Source organism: Triticum urartu, chromosome 6 (genome assembly GCF_003073215.2).
Source record: "Triticum urartu cultivar G1812 chromosome 6, Tu2.1, whole genome shotgun sequence".
In the NCBI taxonomy this organism is placed as follows: domain Eukaryota; kingdom Viridiplantae; phylum Streptophyta; class Magnoliopsida; order Poales; family Poaceae; genus Triticum; species Triticum urartu.
Genome location: NC_053027.1, coordinates 574890517 through 574901422, shown reverse-complemented (window position 1 = coordinate 574901422; position 10906 = coordinate 574890517). Strand labels below are relative to the sequence as shown.

General features: G+C 46.7%; 1 pseudogene; it reads left to right on the top strand.

Annotated features, from left to right (window-relative positions):
• The first annotated feature begins 726 nt into the window (after positions 1-726).
• Positions 727-5421, top strand: LOC125517103 (annotated as a pseudogene).
• Positions 5422-10906: the final 5485 nt, after the last annotated feature.

Here is a 10906-nt window from a genome sequence, read left to right as displayed (position 1 = left end):
TAGCAACTAATGCCCCCAATGCATCGGTGCTTAGATTATGTAGCTAAGCGTCCTCTTTTTAATTGTTTAGTAATAAAACTACTTCATGTATTGGTTGATAGTCTTTTTGCCTAAGTCCACGTGCTTAGCATTGATTCTTATTGGGGTCACCATAATATTCTCTCTCCTCTTTAATTGCTTTGCCACATCATTTTTCTGCTTATGTGGCACCCTTAACATCTGTACACCATGGAGCACTGGGAAGGGCTTTATCTTCACAGGCTAGGGACAAGCGCACAAATACAATGGCACAATTTTTCTTTTTTTGAAAAAGAGGATTATCTCTTGCCTTTGCATCCATCCGGATGATGCATGCAGCCATATTATTAAACAGATACAATGACACATGTTGTACACAGATTTATGGGTGCACGCTTGCTTGTGCGTGACAGTGGTCCTTTTTAATCACCACTATATTAGTAGTAATTGTTGCACCATAGAGTGACAATGGTCCTTGTTAATCACCACTATAGTAGGAATTGTTGCATATCAGAGTGGTCCTTTTTTATTTGCAAATAGTAATTGTTGCCTGCCAAATGCTTGATGACTGGCTGGCTGGCTGGCCTCACACTACACACACAGCTACCTCAGCTCAGCTCAGCTGTGGGTTCTACCTAGTAAATGACTAAATGTTCGTCCATGCTGATGACCATAGCATGGAACTTAACTAGTAGTAATAGACTTTTTTGCAAGCTATGTACTGAACTAGAACAAACAATGTGACCATTCATGTTTTGCGATTTAAATGTGGTATAATGGTTGGAAATGCATGCGTGCGTGCAATGCAGGGTCTCGGCCGTCGAGCAAGGGCAAGCCACTGCACTGGACCTCCTGCATGAAGATCGCCGAGGACATCACCACCGGCCTGCTCCACCTCCACTCCTTGGCCATCGTGCACGGCAACCTCAAGCCCTCCAACGTCCTCCTCGGCCCCGACTTCTAGTCCTGCCTCAGCGACTACGACCTCGTCCCCTTGTCCGCCGGCAGCTGGTTGCACGCCCTCTCCATGGCCAGAGCAGCCAAGGGCCCAAGGTCCATTCTTCCCATGGCCAAGCTGCAATCGGCGACGGCGACGGCGTGTTTGTTCTGAAACCCAGGGGTTTGCTGGAACCAGGTTCTTATTTTGCTGGATCCACCCATCTGTTTTGCTACAACCCTTTTTCGTTTTTGCTACCATCCCCATTCGATTTTGTTGAGCATCTTCGTTTTTGCTGGAACCAGTGCCCCAATTAGCTGGAACCAGCTCCTGGATGTGCTACAAGGTCGACGCATTGCCGGAGGGCTGCATCCAACATCGTTTGACGCGGGGAGCTGCAAGAGGGGGGTGCCTGTTTTTTTCCTGATGTGTCTTTTTTTTTGCTGAATTTTTGTTCTTTGCTGGAACCGATGTATTGTTTTGCTGGAACTGAGAATTTTTTTTGCTTCACCGGCATTTGTTTTTGATGCATAGGAGTTTGATGCATACGAGAGGTTGCATCGTGCTGGAACCAAGTCCCAATTTTGCTGGAACCATGTCCCAATTTTGCTGGAACCGACATTTGTTTTTGATGCATTTGTTTTACTCGATGCAGAGTTGCATCGACTTTTTTTTGGCGGCGAGATGCGACGGCGACGAGCTGCAATCGATGAAGATGGCGACCTACCAGGAGCGAGACTCTGAGTGCGACCGGTGAAGAAATTTTGCCGCGACCCACAATGGAGATGCTTCAACAAGCGACATTGCAGCAACGGCGATGGCGAGCCGCGGTGATGTACGGCAGGGGGGGCATGGCCGGTGGCCAGAGAGGATTGTCGCGGACTGCAGAGACAACCGCGCTGCACATCTGGGCCTCCAACTTCCATGAGGATTTGGGGGAAGAAAATGGATCTGAGATGGTTGCGGGGGTGGAGGACATATGCGATCCAACGGTGTGTGCGTATTAAATCGTATGGCCGCGCGGGGACCGGCCGAAAGTTTGGGTCGGTCGGCCGGCGCCTATTACTGCCCATCATTTTAACTGGCCGGTAGATTCCATGTTTGAGATGCTGCAAGATCGGTTGACATAAGGCCAACTCCACCGCGTGACCCCATCCTGTCCGCGCGCGTCCGTTTGGAGTAAAACGGACGAACCAGACGGCCCAGCACGCGGGCGCAAATGGACTTTTGTCTGTTTTCTGTCCGCTTTCGACCCATCCCTGGCCCAAGTTTGCGCTGCTTTTTGGATGAAACGGACAGCACGCGGTGTCGCAGGCCGTCTGCGCGTGTCCTCCCCTGGCCCGCCCGTCGGTGGCACATGGACGCCTTTTTCTATCCGCCCCTCCCTCCCTCTGGCCGCACGCCCTTCATTCTTCTCCACTCGTCCCCACTCTTCCCTCACCGCCGCCGCCACTGCCATTGTAGCTGTGCAGCTCGGACGCGCGCTCGCCCAGCCCCTTCCCTGTTAGGGAACGTAGTAATTTCAAAAAAATTCCTACGCACACGCAAGATCATGGTGATTGATACGTCCATTTTGCATCATGCTTTTATATCGATATTTATTGCATTATGGGTTGTTATTACACATTATGTCACAATACTTATGCATATTCTCTCTTATTTTACAAGGTTTCCATAAAGAGGAAGAATGCCGGCAGCTGGGATTCTTGGCTGGAAAAGGAGCAAATATTAGAGACCTATTCTGCACAGCTCCAAAAGTCCCGAAACTTCACGGAAGACGTTTTCAGAATATATAAAAAAATACTCAGTGGAAGAAGTTCACCAGGGGGGCCACACCCTGCCCACGAGGGTGGGGGCGCGCCCTACCCCCTGGGCGCGCCCCCCTCCGGTGGCCATCTTCCGCTATATGAAGTCTTTCGATGGGAAAAAAATAAGAAGCCATCTTCTCGGACGAAACTCCGCCGCCATGAGGCGGAACCAATCTAGGGCTCTGGCGGAGCTGTTCTGCCGGGGAAACTTCCCTCCGGGGGGGAGGGGGGGGAATCATTGCCATCGTCATCACCAACGCTCCTCTCATCGGGAGAGGGCACTCTCCATCAACATCTTCATCAGCACAATCTCCTCTCAAAACCCTAGTTCATCTCTTGTATCCAAATCTTGTCTCCAAGTCCGGGATTGGTGCTAGTAGGTTGCTAGTAGTGTTAATTACTCCTTGTAGTTGATGCTAGTTGGTTTAATTGGTGGAAGATCATATGTTCAGATCATATATGCATATTAATACCCCTCTGATTATGAACATGTTTATGCTTTGTGTGTAGTTACGGTTGTTCCTGAGGACATGGGAGAAGTCTTGCTATTAGTAGTCATGTGAATTTGGTATTCGTTCGATATTTTGATGAGATGTATGTTGTCTCTCCTCTAGTGGTGTTATGTGAACGTCGACTACATGACACTTCAACATTATTTGGGCCTAGAGGAAGGCATTGGGAAGTAATACGTAGATGATGGGTTGCTAGAGTGACAGAAGCTTAAACCCTAGTTTATGCGTTGCTTCGTAAGGGGCTGATTTGGATCCATATGTTTCATGCTATGGTTAGGCTTAACTTAATACTTTTGTTGTAGTTGCGGATGCTTGCAATAGAGGTTAATCATAAGTGGGATGCTTGTCCAAGTAAGGACAGTACCCAAGCACCGGTCCACCCACGTACCAAATTATCAAAGTACCGAACGCGAATCATATGAGCGTGATGAAAACTAGCTTGATGATATTCCCATGTGTCCTCGGGAGCGCTTTTCTCTATATAAGAGTTTGTCCAGGCTTTTCCTTTGCTACAAAAAGGATTGAGCCACCTTGATGCACCTTATTTACTTTTGTTACTTGTTGCTCGTTACAAATTATCCTATCACAAAACTATATGTCACCACTTATTTCTGTACTTGCAGAGAATACCTTGCTGGAAATCGCTTATCATTTTCTTCTGCTCCTCGTTGGGTTCGACACTCTTACTTATCGATAAAACTACGATAGATCCCTATACTTGTGGGTCATCAAGACTCTTTTCTGGCGCCGTTGCCGGGGAGTGAAGCGCTTTTGGTAGGTGGAATTTGGTAAGGAAAAATTTATATAGTGTGCTGAAATTTACTGTCACTTGTTACTATGGAAAGTAATCCTCTGAGGGGCTTGTTCGGGGTATCTTCACCCCGACCAGTAGAGTAAAGAGTTGCTCCTCAACCTACTGAACCTACTGAAAGTGAAAATGTTTGCTTTGAAATTTCTTCGGATATGATAGAAAAATTGCTAGCTAATCCCTTTTTAGGAGATGGAACAAAACATCCTGATGAGCATCTAATATATGTGGATGAAGTTTGTGGATTATTTAATCTTGCAGGTGTACCCGGAGATGTTGTTAAGAAGGTCTTCCCTTTATTTTTGAAGGGAGATGCATCGACATGGTATAGGCTATTTGATGATATGGGGTCTTGGAATTACAAACGATTGAAATTGGAATTTTATCAGAAGTTTTATCCTATGCATTTTGTTCATCGTGATCGCAATTATATATATAATTTTTGGCCTCGCGAAGGAGAAAGCATCGCTCAAGCTTGGGGGAGGCTTAAATCAATGTTATATTCATGCCCCAATCATGAGCTCTTAAGAGAGATGATTATTCAAAATTTATATGCTCGTTTTTCTGATAACAATCGCATCATGCTCGATACTTCTTGTGCTGGCTCTTTTGTGATGAAGACTATTGAATTCAAATAAGATTTATTGGAAATAATTAAACGCATGAGGTTAGGGCCCATGCACGAATGTTGTTGACGCGGCCTGTCCAAACGAGGCACCCAGATTGATTAGTTAAGGCATGCAACTTAATGAGCATCCTCGTGCTCCCGCTGACCAAGATCCTCCTAGCTCTCCAACGTCCTCCTCGGCCCCGACTTCGAGTCCTGCCTCACCGACTACGGCCTCATCCCCGCCCTCCACGCCGCCGGCACCGACGCATCCTCCGCCTCCCTTCTCTACCGGGCCCCGGATAGCCGCTCCTACTCCTCCTTCACGGCCGCGTCCGACGTGTACAGCTTCGGCGTGCTCCTGCTGGAGCTGCTCACGGGCCGCACGCCGTTCCCAGACCTCCTGGACGAGCGCGGCGCCGGTGGTGGTGCCAACGAGGTGACCGCATGGGTGCGCGACGCGCGCGAGGAGGAAATGTCCATCGAGTCGGGCGGCGAGTCGGCTGCGTCCGGCGCAGCCGGCCCCGCCGAGGAGAAGCTGGGCGCGCTGGTTGGCGTGGCGGCGGCGTGCGTGGCCGCGGACCCGGCGCGCGCCGGGCACGGCTGAGGTGCTGCGGATGGTGCGTGAGGCGCGCGCCGTGGCCATGTCCTCGTCCGACAGCAGCGACCACTCGCCCGCGCGCTGGTCCGGCACCATCATCGTGGGCGCGCCCGGGCCGCCGACGGACTGACAGTCTGGTTAGAGTCTTCAGTTTCATCGATCGGAGGATCGATCGAGCTGGATATATACATTGGTTGATTCGGATGAGATTGTCTCGATCTCCAGCTAGCGAGCTAGATAGGATTTTATTTGGTTGGTTTGATCAATCGTCGGATTTGTAGATCACTAGCTTTGAATTTGAAATGCACCATCGATCATCATATACTCTTTCCCTCCCATAATATAAAAATGCTTTTTAAATTTAAAAAGCATTTTTATATTATGAGACGGAGGGAGGGAGTAGTTAATTTCTTACTTGTTTGTCTCATCAGATTCAGCCATGGAAGTAGATAGAAAGATACAAAATCCTCCTCTAGGAACACGACTACATGCCAAAGCCCTTGACAAAACACTCCTTTTCTTTTTCTTTTTTAAAACGAAGATGCTTATATATATATGTGTGTGTGTGTGTGTGTGTGTCATACACTCGTCTCTACGAACGAGGACATACACATCCTACTCCTATGAGCATCTTCGAGGGACTGGGAAAAAAGCAATATGGTTTGTTACAATGGATATGCATGGAAACATCTAGTCCCGCGAATGAGAACGAGGATGGCGTGTGAGACACATTGCTCAGTGATGTCCGTTTCTGATCTCAAGGCGGCGAGCATGCTCGTCTACCACCACAATACTCTCCTACGGTGAGCTGATACACGACCCCGGCTAGCAAAGCGTGGCCATGTCGTCGATGCCTGGGCGTGTCGCAATGGAGAGCGGATCATGGAGGAAGACTATATTCAGAATGCTTTTCTTCATGATGTGTTAAATGAGGAAGTATAAATGTGGCAGCCACCGGGGTTTATTAATCCTAGTCATCCTCATCACTTGTATCGTTTGGACAAAGCATTATATGGCCTGAAGCAGGTGTGTCTGTCATACTCGTCTTGCCTAAGGTTTTCATGCTCATGGCTTTGTTCCCTGTACAGCTGATACATTACTCCTTATACAACACCCGAGGTTACTATGTAACTTCTGGGTTATGTTGATGATATCACTCTTGTCAGTTCTTCAGACGTTGTTGTTGATGGACTTCTCTCAACTCTTTAGTTCTGATTTTGTTGTCAAGGACCTCAACAAGCTTCATTTTTTCTAGGTTAGGAGATCACTCATACCACTACTTCCCCAACGACAACCTCTTCTCCCTTGTCCACGGTCAGTCCAGACGCTATTTCGCAGTCAGTCCATTACCCAATTGCCATACTCTTCCTTGTGGATATGTGCCATTGCCATGCTTTGCTCTTTTCGCTCAAACAATTAGTTTGTCCCGACATATCATCCTCTTTTCAGCTCAGTTTCTCATGCCCGTTCACCTATCCATCCATGTTTAGGAGAAAAATAATAATAATTTGCACCCCCTAATTTGTCATGAAAACACGAAACAGTTTATTACTAGCTAGGAGCGTTCATTCATATCGACACTGAAGTGCACACACATCCTGCCCGTGCCCATGAACCAACCAACCAAATGGGAAAGGAAGAAGATGTTTTTTCTCTCCTCTTGGCAAGCACGGGGGAAGCATGCATGCAGCAGTTGCACATCCGCCCATCTCTTCTTTCTTGTTGGGTAGCCATTCATTCCATAGCTGGCTTGTTGGTGCTACGTGCCACTTTGGTATGCGCAAGCCTCATGCTTGTGCTTCACCTATACCTACAAGTGTAAATAAAAAGCTTGTGTACTCCTACTGGTTTATAACAAGTGTACTGGGAGTAGAGGTGGCAGGCGGGGCATGCGACATGGATTCATGGCGCAACCACTTTATCAGTAATAATTCATGCTGCAAGTCCCTCCCACATGAAGAGGAGTGGTAGGACAAGATGAGCAGTAACAATTCATCATGCAATAGTGGTGGTATGGTAGATCCCACGGCACAGAAAGTTCATGTGGAAGCATGCTACACCTGTGAATTGATACGAGAGAAAAACAAACTTGAGCAATCGATTCCCAAGGAGTGGTACAGGCTACTTGAGATTGAGGAGAAGAAGATACTATGTTGCTCCTGCTAAATTCTTCAGGCATACTCATTTTTTCTTTTCTCAAGCTGCTGGGTTGGTAACAGTAGCAATGATCAGATTCAGACAATAATGTGTTGTCCTTGTCCATGCACTGAGATGAGGTGAGGTGAGGTTAGGGCCCATGCACGAATGATGTTGACGCGGCCTGTCCAAACGAGGCACCCAGATTGATTAGTTAAGGCCGACGACTTAATGAGCATCGTCGTGCTCCCGCTGACCAAGATCCTCCTGCATGAAGATCGCCAAGGACATCGTCGCCGGCATGAATATTAATCAAGCATTTGAAAATAATGTTGACCATGTATTAAAGAATGTTAATTTGCTATTTGGAAAATGTTAATTAAGCATTTGGAAAATATTAAATGTGTCTAGACAAACTGTTGACCATAAATGTTAATCTTGTATATGAAAAATGTTAAATGTGTATTAGAAAAATGTATTAAATATATACCAAAGATGTGTATAAAAAAACAATGAAAACCCGAGGAAAAACAAAAGAAAACCGAGGAAAGAACCAAACAAAACTGAGAAAAAAATGAAGAAAAGGAAAAGCTAGTAAAAACTGAGAAATAAACAAATAAAGCTGTAGAACAAAGAAAGAAAATAAAACAGGCAATGAAAACCCAGAAAGAAACAAAAAAAAGTAAAAACAGAGAAAGAAACGAAGAAAACCCGATCAAGAAAAGGAAAAATAGAAACAAAATAAAACCCGGAAGACCCTTGTGAAAACCCACCCCTTTTCCCTTCAAGTAGGTCGCGCCCTACTAACAAAACAAGAACCACCTAGGTCTTTTTTTGAGAAGGACAAGAACCACCTAGGTGACGCATTGGCCAGCGGGTTACGCGCCCTGCTTGCTCCTTTTTTTTTCTACTTTTATATATTACTAGCTAAATATCCATGCGTTGCCACGGAATAACAAACAAAGTACGTGCGTGTCATTTATTTTTTTTAAAATCCATAGAGCACAACATATGTTTAGTTTTTCACTACATAGTATAAGCGTGAATATTCTTTTTCTCCCTTCCTTTCGTCCATCATGTGCACCGTACCATTTCTCCTTGGCTACCTTCATCATGGACCTTCATTGGCCAAACATGGATATCATAATTGTGATATGTATCCTCTATGCAAGCAAGTCCAGGAATTTGATCCATGCCTCTTTTACAAATACTGTTTTACCTTGAAACATGGTTAATGATTGGTTGCACTTGATTGACTTCGAAACTTCGGATTGGCACATCGAGGATTCCGTCAGAGATTGGTGGGCCAATTAAGAGATCCGACACCAACACACCAAATAGAAAAGCTATGTCATCCCTTACAATGCTCGTGGGTTGCACCATTTGCACCCTACGGAAGCACACAATCAAAAAAGAAGAAGAAAAAAGAAAGATCCCGCTACAATGATCAATTCCTTGTAACTGCAGCATGAACCACCACCTAGACAACACCCGAAGTCCAAGTTCTCCAAAAGCGACGCCTCCAAAAACAAAACTGTGCACAAGCACCGTCATCGTCTGATCCTAGATCTTAGTTTTTCACCCTGGAGAAGTCCGCGCTCTCAAAGCAATGCCTTCAACAAGGTCGCTGCCAGGCACAACCAATTAATGCCATACCTTGGGTTTTCACCCTGAAAGCTAAGACTCTGTACTTTGCCCGTGTTACCGCCCCACTTGACGATGCCATTGTACGAGTCACGAATCATCAAACAAAGTCCACATCGCCACGAAGACTCGATACGCCATTACAAGGCCTCTGACCTCAGCCATCATGACGTTCTCCATGACTGTATTCATCATGGAAATCGAAATACCGACGTGTCCCATAATGTCAACAGACAACGAAGCTTCACGTCACACCCTCCCGAAGCCACTCGGGCTGAAATAGGGGCGCACACAACTGAATCCCATCCGACCGGGCAAATCTACAGGCGTCAAGCACCCAATAAAGGTCTCTGGCGGAACATTCCGGAACTCGTCAACGACCAGATCCATGAGGGTCGGCAACCGGCAGAACATCATCTGAGAGCAAAAAGAAACCAAGGACCACGCGGAGATGAGTAGTTGAGCCACACCGAGCACCCCAAACCAGTTGCCCGTGCCGCCTTCGCGGCCACGGCGGCAGTCGAGGTCGCCAAAGAAATCCAGGGCTGCCGCCCCGGTGCCCATCTCTGCCGGACGAACCACGCCGTCTAGGGCCGTCGTGAAGCTTCGGCCGGAGATCCCGCAATGCGAGAATGATAAGCCCCTCACCGCCATCAGTCACGCGAGGAGGATGAGGACCCGCCACCGCTGTCAGCCTCGGGGCAGGGTCGGAAGGGAAGGGGTGGTGGCTGTGCTAGGGTTCCGCCCGAGCCACCCCTCTTGGGAGCGATGTGGGGGCTAGCTCCATGTAGGTACGTCTTAATTAATAATATATAAGGCAAATCTATTACCTCCGTTTCAAAAAAAAAGAATGTCATGAAAATTCTTCTGAATCAACGCTATGAAGTGATAAAGTAGTTCAGGCATTTACGATATGTTGTTCTATTTCACGAAGACACATGGCAAATGTTTGATCAAGTTTTGATTACATCACCATAACTTCGACATTTTTTCCACTTCCGCTTGTCTTGCAAACCCTAGTGCATGTTCTCACACCCACCAAGAAAGCCCATCGTATATTAGCCCCCCGATAACATCATTGGAATCATTAGCACAGATGCAAATGACCACAACAACTTTCCCGCTCTCTTTGCCGAACTCCAGGCGATCCCGCCCGTGTTACGCCACATTAGGTGGCTGACCATTGGGGTCCTTGCCTGGACACTATGGACTGTTAGGAATAAACTTATGATTCAGCGTATTCCTCTTCGTCGTGCTACTGACGCTTTGTTCAAATGATCTGGTTACTTGCAGCTTTGGCGGCCGCTTAGCCGTCCCAGGGAGCGAGACGCCATCACCTCCATCATCACTCAGCTTCGCGCGATGGCTCTCAGGTTGGCTCCACCGCTTCCCCCACCACCTTCGGAACCAGATTAGATCGCCGTCTTCGTGCTCCGCCGCCGCTGCCTTGGGAGAAAAAAACTAAGGAAAAACAAAAGAAAACCGAGGAAAGAACCCGAGGAAAAACAAAAGAAAACCGAGGAAAGAACCAAACAAAACTGAGAAAAAAATGAAGAAAAGAAAAAGCTAGTAAAAACTGAGAAATAAACAAAGAAAACTGTAGAACAAAGAAAGAACATGAAAAAAAGCAATGAAAACCAAGAAAGAAACAAAAAAAACAGTAAAAACAGAGAAAGAATCAAAGAAAAACCTATAAAAAAAAGAGAAACAAAATAAAACCCAGGAGACCCTTGTGAAAACCCATCTTTTTCCTTCAAGTAGGTCGCACCCTACAAACAAAACAAGAACCACCTAGGTTTTTTTTTGAGAAGGACAAGAACCACCTAGGTGACGCA